Source organism: Triticum aestivum, chromosome 4A (genome assembly GCF_018294505.1).
Source record: "Triticum aestivum cultivar Chinese Spring chromosome 4A, IWGSC CS RefSeq v2.1, whole genome shotgun sequence".
NCBI lineage: Eukaryota > Viridiplantae > Streptophyta > Magnoliopsida > Poales > Poaceae > Triticum > Triticum aestivum.
In genome coordinates, this window is record NC_057803.1 from 448,279,861 (window position 1) to 448,293,675 (window position 13,815).

Sequence of the window (13,815 nt, forward strand, 5' to 3'; positions counted from 1 at the left end):
CTAAACCACCTCTTTGCTCTATAAATACCCCCAATATTCCAGAAATCCTAGGGGAGTCGACGAAAATCAATTCCAGCCGTCGCAAGTTTCAGAACCACCAGATCCAATCTAGACACCATCACGGAGGGGTTCATCATGTCCATTGGTGCCTCTCCGATGATGTGTGAGTAGTTGTTTGTAGACCTTCGGGTCCGTAGTTAGTAGCTAGATGGATTCCTCTCTCTCTCTCTCTCTCTCACACACACACACACACACTTCTGATTCTCAATACATGGTCTCTTGGAGATCCATATGATGTAACTCTTTTTGCGGTGTGTTTGTTGGGATCCGATAAACTTTGAGTTTATGATCAGATCTATCTTTTTATCCATGAAAGTTATGTGAGTCTTCTTTGATCTCTTATATGTGTTGACACCTGATTTTGGCAAGATACAGATTTCAATGAAGATGGTCTCGAGTGAACGAGTTTTCAGCATAAAAATATTCACGTCACCGAGTGGAACCACTTTGATGTTTCGGTTATATTCATTCGACTTTATCTTACGGACCGAAACTATACTCCGAGTGGCATAATTCAATGTTCCGAGTGGTTTTTGGCCAATCACATCTTCAAGATGACCTTGGATGAAGAAGAACTCTTAATGAATTGTCTTTGTCTCGTCGAGGCAATCGATTTTGATATATAAATCATCTCAATCCGAGTTCATATGCAAAAGTTAGAGGCAATATACTGCAAACCGAACCTCAACGGAAATATGGCGCGAGGTGCCAGACACTTGTCTGATAGGTTGCGCGAGTAATTCGGCCATCAAGACGGCCTGGAATTGAAAAACCTTCAACACGGAAAAGTTTCGTCTTGTCGAGCCGATCGATTTTCATATATAATTCATCTCAATCCGAGATCGTATGAGGCCTGAAGGGACAAATTAAGATCGGGCTATGTTTTCAGTCGGAAATCCGAGTGAAAAGTTTACCATCTGAGTGAAAGTTTACGGTCGAGTGAAAATTTCCTGGTCGAGTGAAAGTTTGCTGACCGGATGAACTTATTATTATCCAAGTGGAAATATAGTCATCCGAGTGAAAATATGATCATCCGAGTGAAATTGTCGTCCAGGTGAAAATATTCCGAGTGAAAAGATTACCATCGGGATGAAAACTTGCCAATTGAATAAGATAGTGCCTTCCGAGTGGAAATATAGTCATCGGAGTGGAAATATAGTCATCCGAGTGAAAGATTGTCTTCCGAGTGAAAAAGTCCAATCGGACGATCCGAGTGAAAGTATCTAATATCCGAGTGGATGAGCTCAAATCCAAGAAATTGAACATGTGCTCGAAAGTTTATCAAAATGACCTTGGATGAAGAAGTGTTCAATACAGAAGTTGTGCGTATCATCAAGACAGTAAACTTTGATTTTGGAGTCATCATCATCAGAGATAATATATAGCCTACAAATTCACTACGAGACTCAGATAATCCAGTCTACTGCAAGACCGAGTCCGACTGGAAGATAAATATGACCTCGAAAAGTATTCAAGATGGCCTTATTTGAAAAAGTGATCAACAAGAAAGTTGTTCGTATCGTCGAGGCGAACAAGTTTGATATTTGGGCCGTCTCGATCGGAGATCATATGCAAGCCCGGCGGCCCGTGCAAGAAGGAAGACAGAGTTTGGGCCAGATTCAGACTGAATCCAAGTTGGAATAGAATTAGGACTCTAGGACGTGAATTGATGTAATTTTTCTTGTAAGGAAAGCCTAGATGAATCCTTTACTTGTACTGGAAGTCCAGCCGCCTCTTATATATGTTGGGGGTGACGGCCGATTGAACAACACACAATCGAACAAATCAATATACTACCTTTTCATCTACGTTTTATCTCTCCACCATTTTTCTATCTCGTTTTTCGCTGTTCTTCATGTTTGAGAGCTGCGAATCCCGAGGCTCTAGGGGCGAGTGAATCGACCTAGGGCAGCCCATAGCCGCTGCACTCCCTGATGGGGTCCCTCCCGGGGGTGTGGGGTTTTCGGGTCTGCAAAAGCGCCCGTCGACTGTCTTGTGTATCGCACTATCGGTCGGGTCTCCTTCGACGTGAGCTGCGGTGCATCACCCCCGGCGTCGAGGGTACACGTGACATGTTCGTGTGTCAACACACTTTTTGGCGACTTCGCTGGGGATCAAAGATCAATCATCATCATCCACCATGTCTGATCTTCCCAAGCCATCTGAGGTAGACGCCGATAACATCATTAAGCCCAGTCTTGATGAGATATCGGCCGATCATCGCCAAGTCTATGAGGAGTACAAGAAGGCGCGCGAGGAGAAGGACCTGCAGGAGTTCCTTGCAAAATTCAAGAAAGATCGCCAAGACAACATCACTCTGATTGAAGAAATCAAGTTCCCTCCTCTTCAAACTGAACAGGTTAAACCCTCTGTAAGTACTGCCTTTTCTCCTGAGCAGTGGGCTGAGATTGAAAGTCGTATTGCTGATGGTAACAATCTAGTCTATCAAACTTTTATAGAAAATACTAATGCTCAGAAGAATATATCTCAGTCGTCTAGTGGTAATAATGGTGTAGCTGCTAGTGTGCAAAACCCTAATCTGGCTTTACCTATTGCATCGGCGCCTCACGTGCCGATGACTTATTATCCTACCAAAAAATCAGATTGTGGCTACACCCATTAATCCTATTATGAGCATGACAGGTTCGGTGGCAACGCCGAACCAAACTCTACCTACAGCTACAACCACTCGACCACTACCAAATTACAGGTCGACATACATGCCACAATTCCTACCTACAGCTAGTAACCATACTCTTCCTATGTCACTGCCACAAGCTTCATCGTCCACTACGGATGATGGTCTAGCTAATCTTAGAGAGGAGATGGCTAAGATGCTTAGAGAGAATTTTGGAGTTGAGTTACCTCGGAATCGGATTTACCAAAAGCCGTACCCCGAGTACTTTGATGCCATCCAGTGCCCTCCAGGATATAAGATTCCAGATTTTGTTAAGTTCAATGGAGAGGGCACAAAAACCACATGGGAGCATGTTAGTCAATACTTAGCACAACTAGGTGAAGCAGGCTCACTAAATGAGTTGAAAGTGCGTTTGTTTCCTTTATCTTTAACTGGTACTGCATTTTCATGGTTTTCTTCTTTACCATATGGTTCCATTCGGGTTTGGTCGCAGCTAGAGTAGAAATTTCATGATCACTTTTATAGCGGCGACAATGAACTCAAGTTATCACATCTAACATCGGTTAAACAGAAGCATGATGAATCGGTCTCCGATTACGTCAAGAGATTCAGAGAAACAAAAAACCGGTGTTTTAGTTTGGTGATAACCGAGAGAGGCTTGGCAGACCTAGTGCTGAGTGGTTTGAGAACTCCCATTAGAGAAAAGCTAGAAGGTTATGAGTTCTTAAATATCAACCAAGTATTACAAAGGGCTTTGGCTCAGGAAAGCCGAAGCAAAGATCTCAAAGAAGTGCATAGATACAAAGCCGATCGTCCAAAGATGAATATGGTGGAATATGATAGTGATCACTCGGATGATGAGGGTGATGTTTTTGCTACTGAATTTGTTTGGCCATCTAAGGCCAAACCCTTTACTTGCAATGATCTGAAACCGATTCATAAGAATCATGACGAAGAGATGAAGTTTACTTTTAACATTGCTAAGTGTGATAGAATATTTGATGCTTTGCTGCAGGCTAAGATTATTAGAATATCTCATACTTTACCGCCGTTTGAAGAGATAAAACGGCGTGCTTATTGCAAGTATCATAATTATTTTTCTCATGCTACTAAATTGCAATGTTTTTCGATGATAGATACAATCAGCCATTAATGACGGACGATTGAACTTTTCTGAGATGCAAGTTGATAAACAACCTTTTCCAGGATTTGGAGGGGAAGAAGCTACTCATTCGGCCTGAGGTAGCCGAATCTGCTAATAAAGCTAATATCATTATTGGTGAGCCCAGGAAAGACAAGGAAGGCAGCACGGTCTTGGGGAGACATGTTGTGCTTGATAAGCAGCCCGCTGGCAAGGAAGTAATCAAAATCACCATCAAGAATCCTACACTCGGGGGCCAACCGCAAGTGCAAGAAAATACTCAAGTTAAATTTGTCAAACCCAAGAGTCCAGAAGTTGGCAAGTGGAAGAGGAATGAAGCTAAAGTGCAACGCAAGCGGATCAAGCCAACTTTTGATATGTTGCTATCCAAATATGCTAATCAGTCGGCTGGTCCCAGCTCTAACCGGCCATCATACTTGAAGCGACCAAGGTCACCATCAGATGATATGTTCAGTCAGCATATGAAACTGAGTGGACCAAAGGCGTTGTTTCCAGAAGAGGAAAGGAAAACTGTTTGGGGTCGACTTGAATACTCATATAATGGCCGACTGAACATCGGTAACTATCGATCGGCTGGTCAAAACATGCGACCGGATGGAAATTATCCGATTGTAAGAATGCACCAGGTGGAAGCTATCCGAGTGAAAAAATGTGGCCAAGTAGATTCCATCCGACTGAATTCCATCCGAGTGATATCCATCTGAGTGGATTCCATCAGAGTAAAAAGGTGCGCCCGAGTGGAAATTTCATGCATCTGGAAAGTCGAAAAGAATGGTGTGTTAAATCACCAAGTGTTGCAGCAGTTGAGCCAGGAAAAGGCAAGGAGAAAATGGATGTCGACTCACTTATCTTGGGCACCGAAACATTCGCCATACAGCAGCCGATTGTGCATAGCAATCTGACTGAGCCGATACTTGCTATCGCGCCAAAGAACTCGGCTAATGACCATGAGGCAAGCACCAGCCAGGTAAAAACGAGAGATCCTAAATACACTCAGCCAAAGTGGTGTCCTCCAGGGCTAACAAAGACACAAAAGAGGAAACTACAGAGGTTAAGGAGTCAAGAGATGGCAGAACAAGAGGTCGAGAAGCAAAGGGATAAGTTGTTCAATGACACTCGGCCTATGGTACCTACAAAACAAGTGTGGAGGCTCAAACAAATACAAGATGTTGTGGCTTCTACACCTATCACAGCAGCACCTACAAATACCAAAAGAGGACGACTCAATCATTGCATCGTCTACGTTACCTATTGCTTCCTCTTCACTCGGACAAATTTCTGAATCGGTGGATGCACTTGAGGAGGAGGATGATATGTTGGACTATGAGTCTACACCGGTTCATGAAGGTATGGATATCAATATGGTGTATTACTTACCTGCTGAGTTTCATGCTGTAGATGAGGAAGGGGAGGTGGCTCAGCTGGATTTTGGCCCTAAAAACGCGATATTCGAGAAGCCAAAAGAACAAGTAACGCATCTGAAACCATTATATCTCAGAGGTCATATCAATGGGTCGCCGCTCACTCGGATGCTTGTTGATGGCGGTGCTGTGGTAAATCTTATGCCCTATTCGGTCTTCAAGAAATTGGGTTTGCCTGATGAAGAATTGATCAAGACCAATATGGTGCTCAACGGGTTTGAAGGCAAAGAGAAAACTGAAGCCAAAGGTGTGATGTATGTGGAGCTTACAGTCGGAAGCAAAACTTTGGCTACTGCATTCTTTGTTGCTGAGGTGCAAGGTAATTACAACGTCATACTAGGCCGCAATTGGGTTCATGTAAACCAGTGCGTGCCATCCACTATGCACCAGTTTTTGATTCAGTGGGTTGATGATGAAGTGGAAGTTATTCATGCGGATAACTCGGCCTGTGTTGCTTTGGCCGATGCCTCGGTGGATTGGCAACATCCCAATGCTACTTGCTTGACGGGACGTGACTTATCAGAATTTGATTTTCTCAGCGCGGCCAAGAATGGTTTTGTGCCCGTCTCTTTAAAGCCGAGTGAATGCAATCGGCTCCAAGGTATGATATGTTTAAATGGATCCTAATTCCGAGTGGTTACAAAAACATCTTGTAAAGTATCGGTCCAATGAGAATGATATGTATGAGTCTATAGAGGAGTTGGATGACATGGATAAACTTGGACAAGGTTTTACATCAGCCGATCCGTTAGAAGAGGTAGATATTGGAGATGGTTCAGTCACTCGACCGACAATAATAAACAAAAATTTGAAAGCCGATTGTAAGGCTAAGTTAATCAAGCTATTGAAAGAATATGTTTGTTGCTTTGCATGGGAATAGCATGAGATGCCAGGGTTAAGCCGAGAGCTAGTGGAGCATCGGTTGCCTATAAAGGCTGGTTTTAGACCTTATAAACAATCGGCCAGAAAATTTAATCCGAAAACATATGACCAGATCAAGGAAGAGATCGGTCGATTGCTTGAAGCTAATTTCATTCGACCTTGCAGGTATGCCGAGTGGATTTCTAACATTGTCCCAGTGAAGAAGAAAGGGTCCGGTAAGTTGAGGGTGTGCATTGACTTCAGAGATTTGAATAGGGCTACACCCAAAGATGAGTATCCTATGCCAATAGCCGATATGCTTATTAATGATGCTTCTGGACATAAGGTTATTAGTTTTCTAGATGGTAATGCCGGATACAACCAATTTTTTATGGCCGAAGAGGACATGTACAAGACAGCTTTTCGATGCCCTGGTTTCCTTGGTTTATTCGAGTGGACAGTAATGACATTCGGATTAAAAAATGCTAGCGCCACATATCAAAGGGCTATGAATTTGATTTTTCATGATTTACTCGGTGTCATACTTGAAGTTTATATTGATGATATTGTTATCAAATCGGATGCTTTTGAATCTCACTTGGCCGATTTGCATTTAGCTTTTGAAGGAATGAAAAAGTATGGACTGAAAATGAATCCTTTGAAGTGTGCTTTCGGCATGTCAGCTGGCAAGTTTTTGGGTTTCATTATTCATGAAGATGGTATAGAGATTGATCCCAAAAAGATAGAGGCTATACAGAAAGTGGAGGCTCCAACATGCAAGAGAGATATGCAAAAGTTCCTTGGCAAGGTCAATTATTTGAGAAGGTTCATAGCTAATCTATCAGGGAAAGTTGATGCATTTACTCCTATCCTTCGGTTAAAGAATGATGCTGATTTCACTTGGGGGGCAAAACAGCAAGAAGCATTTGATATGATCAAGAATTATTTGTGCACTCCTCCGGTGATGAGAGCACCCAAGCATAGGGTACCCTTCAGACTTTACATTGCAGCAGGGGAAGGAGTTATTGGTGCTGTTCTAACTCAAGAGACCGAAGGAAAAGAGCATGCCATCACTTATTTGAGCCGCCACCTTTTGGACGCGGAGACAAGGTATACATTTATTGAAAAATTAAGTCTATGTTTATATTATGCTTGCACAAAATTGAGACATTATTTAGTACCGAGTTCTTGCATAGTAGCTTGTCAGACCGATGTCATTAAATACATGTTGCATAGACCAATTCTTAGTGGTAGAATTGGCAAGTCGGCTTATGCTTTGATTGAATATGATTTGGCCTATGAATCTTTAAAATCCATGAAAGGCCAAATCGTTGCTAATTTTATTGTTGACCATCGGATTGATGACAAGCATGATGTTGATATAAACTTTGTCTCAATAGTACCATGGAGATTATATTTTGATGGTTCAGTTTGTACCAATGGCCAAGGTGTTGGTATTGTTTACATATCTCCTCATGGTGCTATTTTTGAAGCCTCATGCCGCTTAGAATATTTTTGTACAAACAATCAAGCCGAATATGAAGCATTATTATTCGGCCTAGAGATGTTACTTGCTATAGGTGTTACACATATTGAGGCTTATGGTGATTCGTTACTAGTGGTGCAGCAAATATCCAAAGTTTTTCAGTGTTTGGATGAATCACTTAATGTTTATCTTGATAAATTTCTAGATATAATTTCTACTTTGGATTGCTTTAGCATTGCTCATATATCTAGACATGACAACTGGAGAGCAAATGAGTTGGCACAGCAAGCATCTGGATACCATGTTGATCATGGCATGTTTCATATTTCTCAAAGTCCGATGTCTTGTCTTACCAGTATAGAAGAGGCCGAACTAGAACCCACTGATTCGGTCATTAACAAAAAATCTAGTGCAGGTGACAATCCCGACTGGAGGAAGCCCATTATTGATTACTTGTGCAATCCGAGTGAAAGGGTGGACAGGGCTATTCGGCATATGACTTTCAAGTATACAATGAGAGATGATGGTCTTTATCGCCGAACCGTCGATGATGTTCTTCTAAAGTGTTTGGACGAGGACCAGGCAAGAGTTGCTATGGGAGAAGTACATGAAGGTATTTGTGGCACTCACCAGTTGGCTCCCAAGATGAAATGGTTATTGCGGCGTGCTGGGTTTTATTGGCCGACTATGATTAATGATTGCTTCAGATATTATAAGGGGTGTGAAGCTTGTCAAAAGTTTGGTGATATTCGATTGGCTCCTTCTGCTATGTTACATCCTATTATCAAACCGTGGCCTTTCAGAGGTTGGGTTTTAGATTTCATTGGACAAATCCATCCGTCTTCCTCAAAAGGGCATCGGCTCGTATTGGTGGCAGCTGGTTATTTCACTAAATGGTCTGAAGTAGTACCTCTCAAGAACATGACACATACGGAGGTAATTCAATTCATAACCGAGCACATTATTCATAGATTCGGTATTCCTCAAACGTTAACTACAGATCAAGGTTCATCTTTCATGTCACACCAAGTCAGAGAGTTTGCCGAATCTTATAACATAAAGTTGCTCAATTCCTCTCCATATTATGCCCAAGCTAATGGACAAGCTGAGTCTAGCAATAAAATTTTAATCAAGCTCATCAAGAAGAAGATTGAGGATAATCCAAGGAGATGGCATGCCTTGTTGTCTGAGGCATTATGGGCACATAGAATCTCAAGGCATGGTGCTACGAAAGTGACTCCATATGAGCTAGTATATGGTCAGGAGGCTCTTTTACCGGTGGAAGTAAATTTGAATGCTTTGAGAATAGCCAAACAAAATGATTTATCGGCAATAGACTTCTATAACTTGATGATGGAAAACATTGATGAGGTTGCTGATAAACATTTGGCTGCTTTGAATGCCATAGAGAGAAATAAGTTGAGGGTGGCAAGGGCTTACAATAAGAAAGTCAAGTTGAAGAATTTTCAAGTTGGTGATCTCGTTTGGAAAGTGATTCTGCCGATTGGTTCGAAAGATAGAAAATTCGGGAAGTGGTCTCCATGTTGGGAAGGTCCTTTTAGAATTACAAGAGTTGTTCCCGAAAATTCATATTTGGTGGAATCAATACTAGGGGCATTGTTACCTCGAGCTCTCAATGGCAAATATTTGAAGAAGTACCACCCGAGTGTGTGGCAGGAAGCCTAAGTAGGCAATGGCCGATATACGATTATCGCCCTTAGCACAAACATGACCGATACATAATTATTGCCCTGAGAAAAAAAATGTCCGATGGAGTGTTGATATCGTCCTTAGAACAAACACTATGCATATTATTTTTCGGCGTGCAAGCTTTGCCGAAAAACAGGAGGGCATGTGTTGACACCTGATTTTGGCAAGATACAGATTGCAATGAAGATGGTCTCGAGTGAACGAGTTTTCAGCATAAAAATATTCATGTCACCGAGTGGAACCACTTTGATGTTTCGGTTATATTCATTCGACTTTATCTTACGGACCGAAACTATACTCTGAATGGCATAATTCAATGTTTCGAGTGGTTTTTGGCCAATCATGTCTTCAAGATGACCTCGGATGAAGGAGCCCTCTTAAGGAATTGTCTTCGTCTCGTCGAGGCAATTGATTTTGATATATAAATCATCTCAATCCGAGTTCATATGCAAAAGTTAGAGGCAATATACTGCAGACCGAACCTCAGCGGAAATATGGCGCGAGGTGCCAGACATTTGTCTAATAGGTTGCGCGAGTAATTCGGCCATCAGGACGGCCTTGAATCCAAAAATCTTCAACACGGAAAAGTTTCGTCTCGTCAAGCCGATCGATTTTTATATATAATTCGTCTCAATCCGAGATCGTATGAGGCCTGGAGAGACAAATCAAGATCGGGCTATGTTTTGAGTCGGAAATCCGAGTGAAAAATTTACCATCCGAGTGAAAGTTTACGGTCGAGTGAAAATTTCCCGGTCGAGTGAAAGTTTGCTGACCGGATGAACTTATTATTATCCAAGTGGAAATATAGTCATCCGAGTGAAAATATGATCATCCGAGTGAAATTGTCGTCCAGGTGAAAATATTCCGAGTGAAAAGATTATCATCGGGATGAAAACTTGCTGATTGAATAAGATAGTGCCTTCCGAGTGGAAATATAGTCATCCGAGTGGAAATATAGTCATCCGAGTGAAAGATTGTCTTCCGAGTGAAACTATCTAATATCCGAGTGGATGAGCTCAAGTCTGAGTAAAATTAAACATGTGCTCGAAAGTTTATCAAAATGACCTTGGATGAAGAAGTGTTCAATACAGAAGTTGTGCGTATCATCAAGACAGTAAACTTTGATTTTGGAGTCATCATCATTAGAGATAATATATAGCCTACAAATTCACTATGAGACTCGGATAATCCAGTCTACTGCAAGACCGAGTCCGACTGGAAGATAAAGATGACCTCGAAAAGTATTCAAGATGGCCGTATTTGAAAAAGTGATCAACATGAGAGTTGTTCGTATCGTCGAGGCGCAAAAGTTTGATATTTGGGCCGTCTCGATCGGAGATCATATGCAAGCCCGGCGGCCCGCGCAAGAAGGAAGACAGAGTTTGGGCCAGATTCAGACTGAATCCGAGTTGGAATAGAATTAGGACTCTAGGACGTGAATTGATGTAATTTTTCTTGTAAGTAAAGCCTAGATGAATCCTTTTCTTGTACGGGAAGTCCAGCCGCCTCTTATATATGTTGGGGGTGACGGCCGATTGAACAACACACAATCGAACAAATCAATATACTACTTTTTCATCTACATTTTTGTTGGGGAACGTAGCAGAAATTCAAAATTTTCTACGCATCACCAAGATCAATCTATGGAGAGACTAGCAACGAGGGAAAGGAGAGTGCATCTACATACCCTTGTAGATCGCTAAGCGGAAGCGTTCAAGTGAACGGGGTTGATGGAGTCGTACTCGTCGTGATTCAAATCACCGATGATCAAGTGCCGAACGCACGGCACCTCCGCGTTCAACACACGTACAGCCCGGTGACGTCTCCCACGCCTTGATCCAGCAAGGAGAGAGGGAGAGGTTGAGGAAGACTCCATCCAACAGCAGCATAACGGCGTGGTGGTGATGGAGGAGCGTGGCAATCCTGCAGGGCTTCGCCAAGCACCATGGGAGAGGAGGAGGAGGGAGAGGGGCAGGGCTGCACCAACGAGAGATCGAATCGCGTGTTATGGGCAGCCCTATGCCTCACTATTTATAGGGGGAGAGGGGGCTGCGCCCCCCTCTAGGGTTTCCCACCCCCAAGGGGTGTGGCCAGCCCTAGATGGCAAAGGGGGCGGCGGCCAGGAGGGGGAGGAGAGGGAGGCGCAGGGAGCATGGGCCTTAGGGCCCATCTGCCCTAGGGTTTCCCCTCTCCCCTCCTAGCTGCGCCTTGGGCAAGGGTGGGAGGCGCACCAGCCCACTCTGGGGCTGGTCCCTTTCCACTCTAGGCCCAAGCAAGCCTCCGGGGCCGGTGGCCCCACTTGGTGGACCCCCGGGACCCTCCCGGTGGTCCCGGTACAATACCGATATCGCCCGAAACTTTTCCGGTGACCAAAACAGGACTTCCCATATATAAATCTTTACCTCCGGACCATTCCGGAACTCCTCGTGACGTCCGGGATCTCATCCGGGACTCCGAACAACATTCGGTAACCACATACAAGCTTCCTTTATAACCCTAGCGTCACCGAACCTTAAGTGTGTAGACCCTACGGGTTCGGGAGACATGTAGACATGACCGAGACGTTCTCCGGTCAATAACCAACAGCGGGATCTGGATACCCATGATGGCTCCCACATGTTCCACGATGATCTCATCGGATGAACCACGATGTCAAGGACTTAATCAATCCCGTATTCAATTCCCTTTGTCTATCGGTATGTTACTTGCCCGAGATTCGATCGTCGGTATCCAATACCTTGTTCAATCTCGTTACCGGCAAGTCACTTTACTCGTTCCGTAACACATCATCCCATGATCAACTCCTTGGTCACATTGCGCATATGATGATGTCCTACTGAGTGGGCCCAGAGATACCTCTCCGTTTACACGGAGTGACAAATCCCAGTCTCGATCCGCATAAAACAATAGATACTTTCGGAGATACCTGTAGTGCACCTTTATAGTCACCCAGTTACGTTGTGATGTTTGATACACCCAAAGCACTCCTACTGTATCCAGGAGTTACACGCTCTCATGGTCAAAGGAAGAGATACTTGACATTGGCAAAGCTCTAGCAAACGAACTACGCGATCTTTGTGCTATGCTTAGGATTGGGTCTTGTCCATCACATTATTCTCCTAATGATGTGATCCCGTTATCAATGACATCCAATGTCCATAGCCAGGAAACCATGACTATCTGTTGATCACAACGAGCTAGTCAACTAGAGGCTCACTAGGGACATATTGTGGTCTATGTATTCACACGTGTATTACGATTTCCGGATAATACAGTTATAGCATGAATAAAAGACTATTATCATGAACAAAGAAATATAATAATAACTTATTTATTATTGCCTCTAGGGCATATTTCCAACAGTTTTATCTCTCCACCGTTTTTCTATCTCGTTCTTCGCTGTTCTTCGTGTTTGAGAGCTGTGAAACCCGAGGCTCTAGGGGCAAGCGAATCGACCTAGGGCAGCCCATAGCCACTGCACTCCCTGACGGGGTCCCTCCTGGGGGTGTGGGATTTTCGGGTCTGCAAAAGCGCCCGTCGACTGTCTTGCGTGTCGCGCTATCGGTCGGGTCTCCTTCGACATGAGCTGCGGTGCATCACCCCCGGCGTCGAGGGTACACGTGACGTGTCCGTGTGTCAACAATATGCATGATTACTTATAGCCTTGTATTTCTTCCCCGATATTTGGGTTTTGTTTGGCCAACTTGATCTATTTATCTTGCAATGGGAAGAGGTGCTTTGTGATGGGTTCGATCTTACGGTGCTTGATCCAAGTGACAGGAGGGGAACGGACATGTATGTATCGTTGCCATTAAGGATAACAAGATGGGGTCTATTTGTACATAAATAGATCTTTTCTACATCATGTCATCATTCTTATTGCATTACTCTGTTTCTCCATGAACTTAATACACTAGATGCATGCTGGATAACGGTTGATGTGTGGAGTAATAGTAGTAGATGCAGGCAAGAGTCGGTCTACTAATCTTGGATGTGATGCCTATATAATGATCACTGCCTGGATATTGTCATGATTATTTGAAGTTCTATCAATTGCTCAATAGTAGTTCGTTTACCCACCATTTGCTATTTTTCTCGTGAGAAGCCACTAGTGAAACCTACGCCCCCGGGTCTCTTCTTTATTATATTTGCCTTCACGATCTATTTTTATTTTCTTTTATTTTCAGATCTATTAAACCAAAAATACAAAAATACTTTGCCACATTTTTTTGGTGATCTATCTATCAATTTATTACAACTTTCTCACATCCACTTGCCAATTTCTGGTGCCGTTCCCCGAAAGGGATTGACAACCCCTTTAATACGTCGGGTTGCGAATATTTGTTATTTGTGTGCAGGTTCCATTCACGTAATGTTGCGTGGTTCTCCTACTGGTTCGATAACCTTGGTCTCATCACTGAGGGGAATACATACCATTGTTGTGCTGCATCATCCCTTCCTTTTTGGGGAAATACCG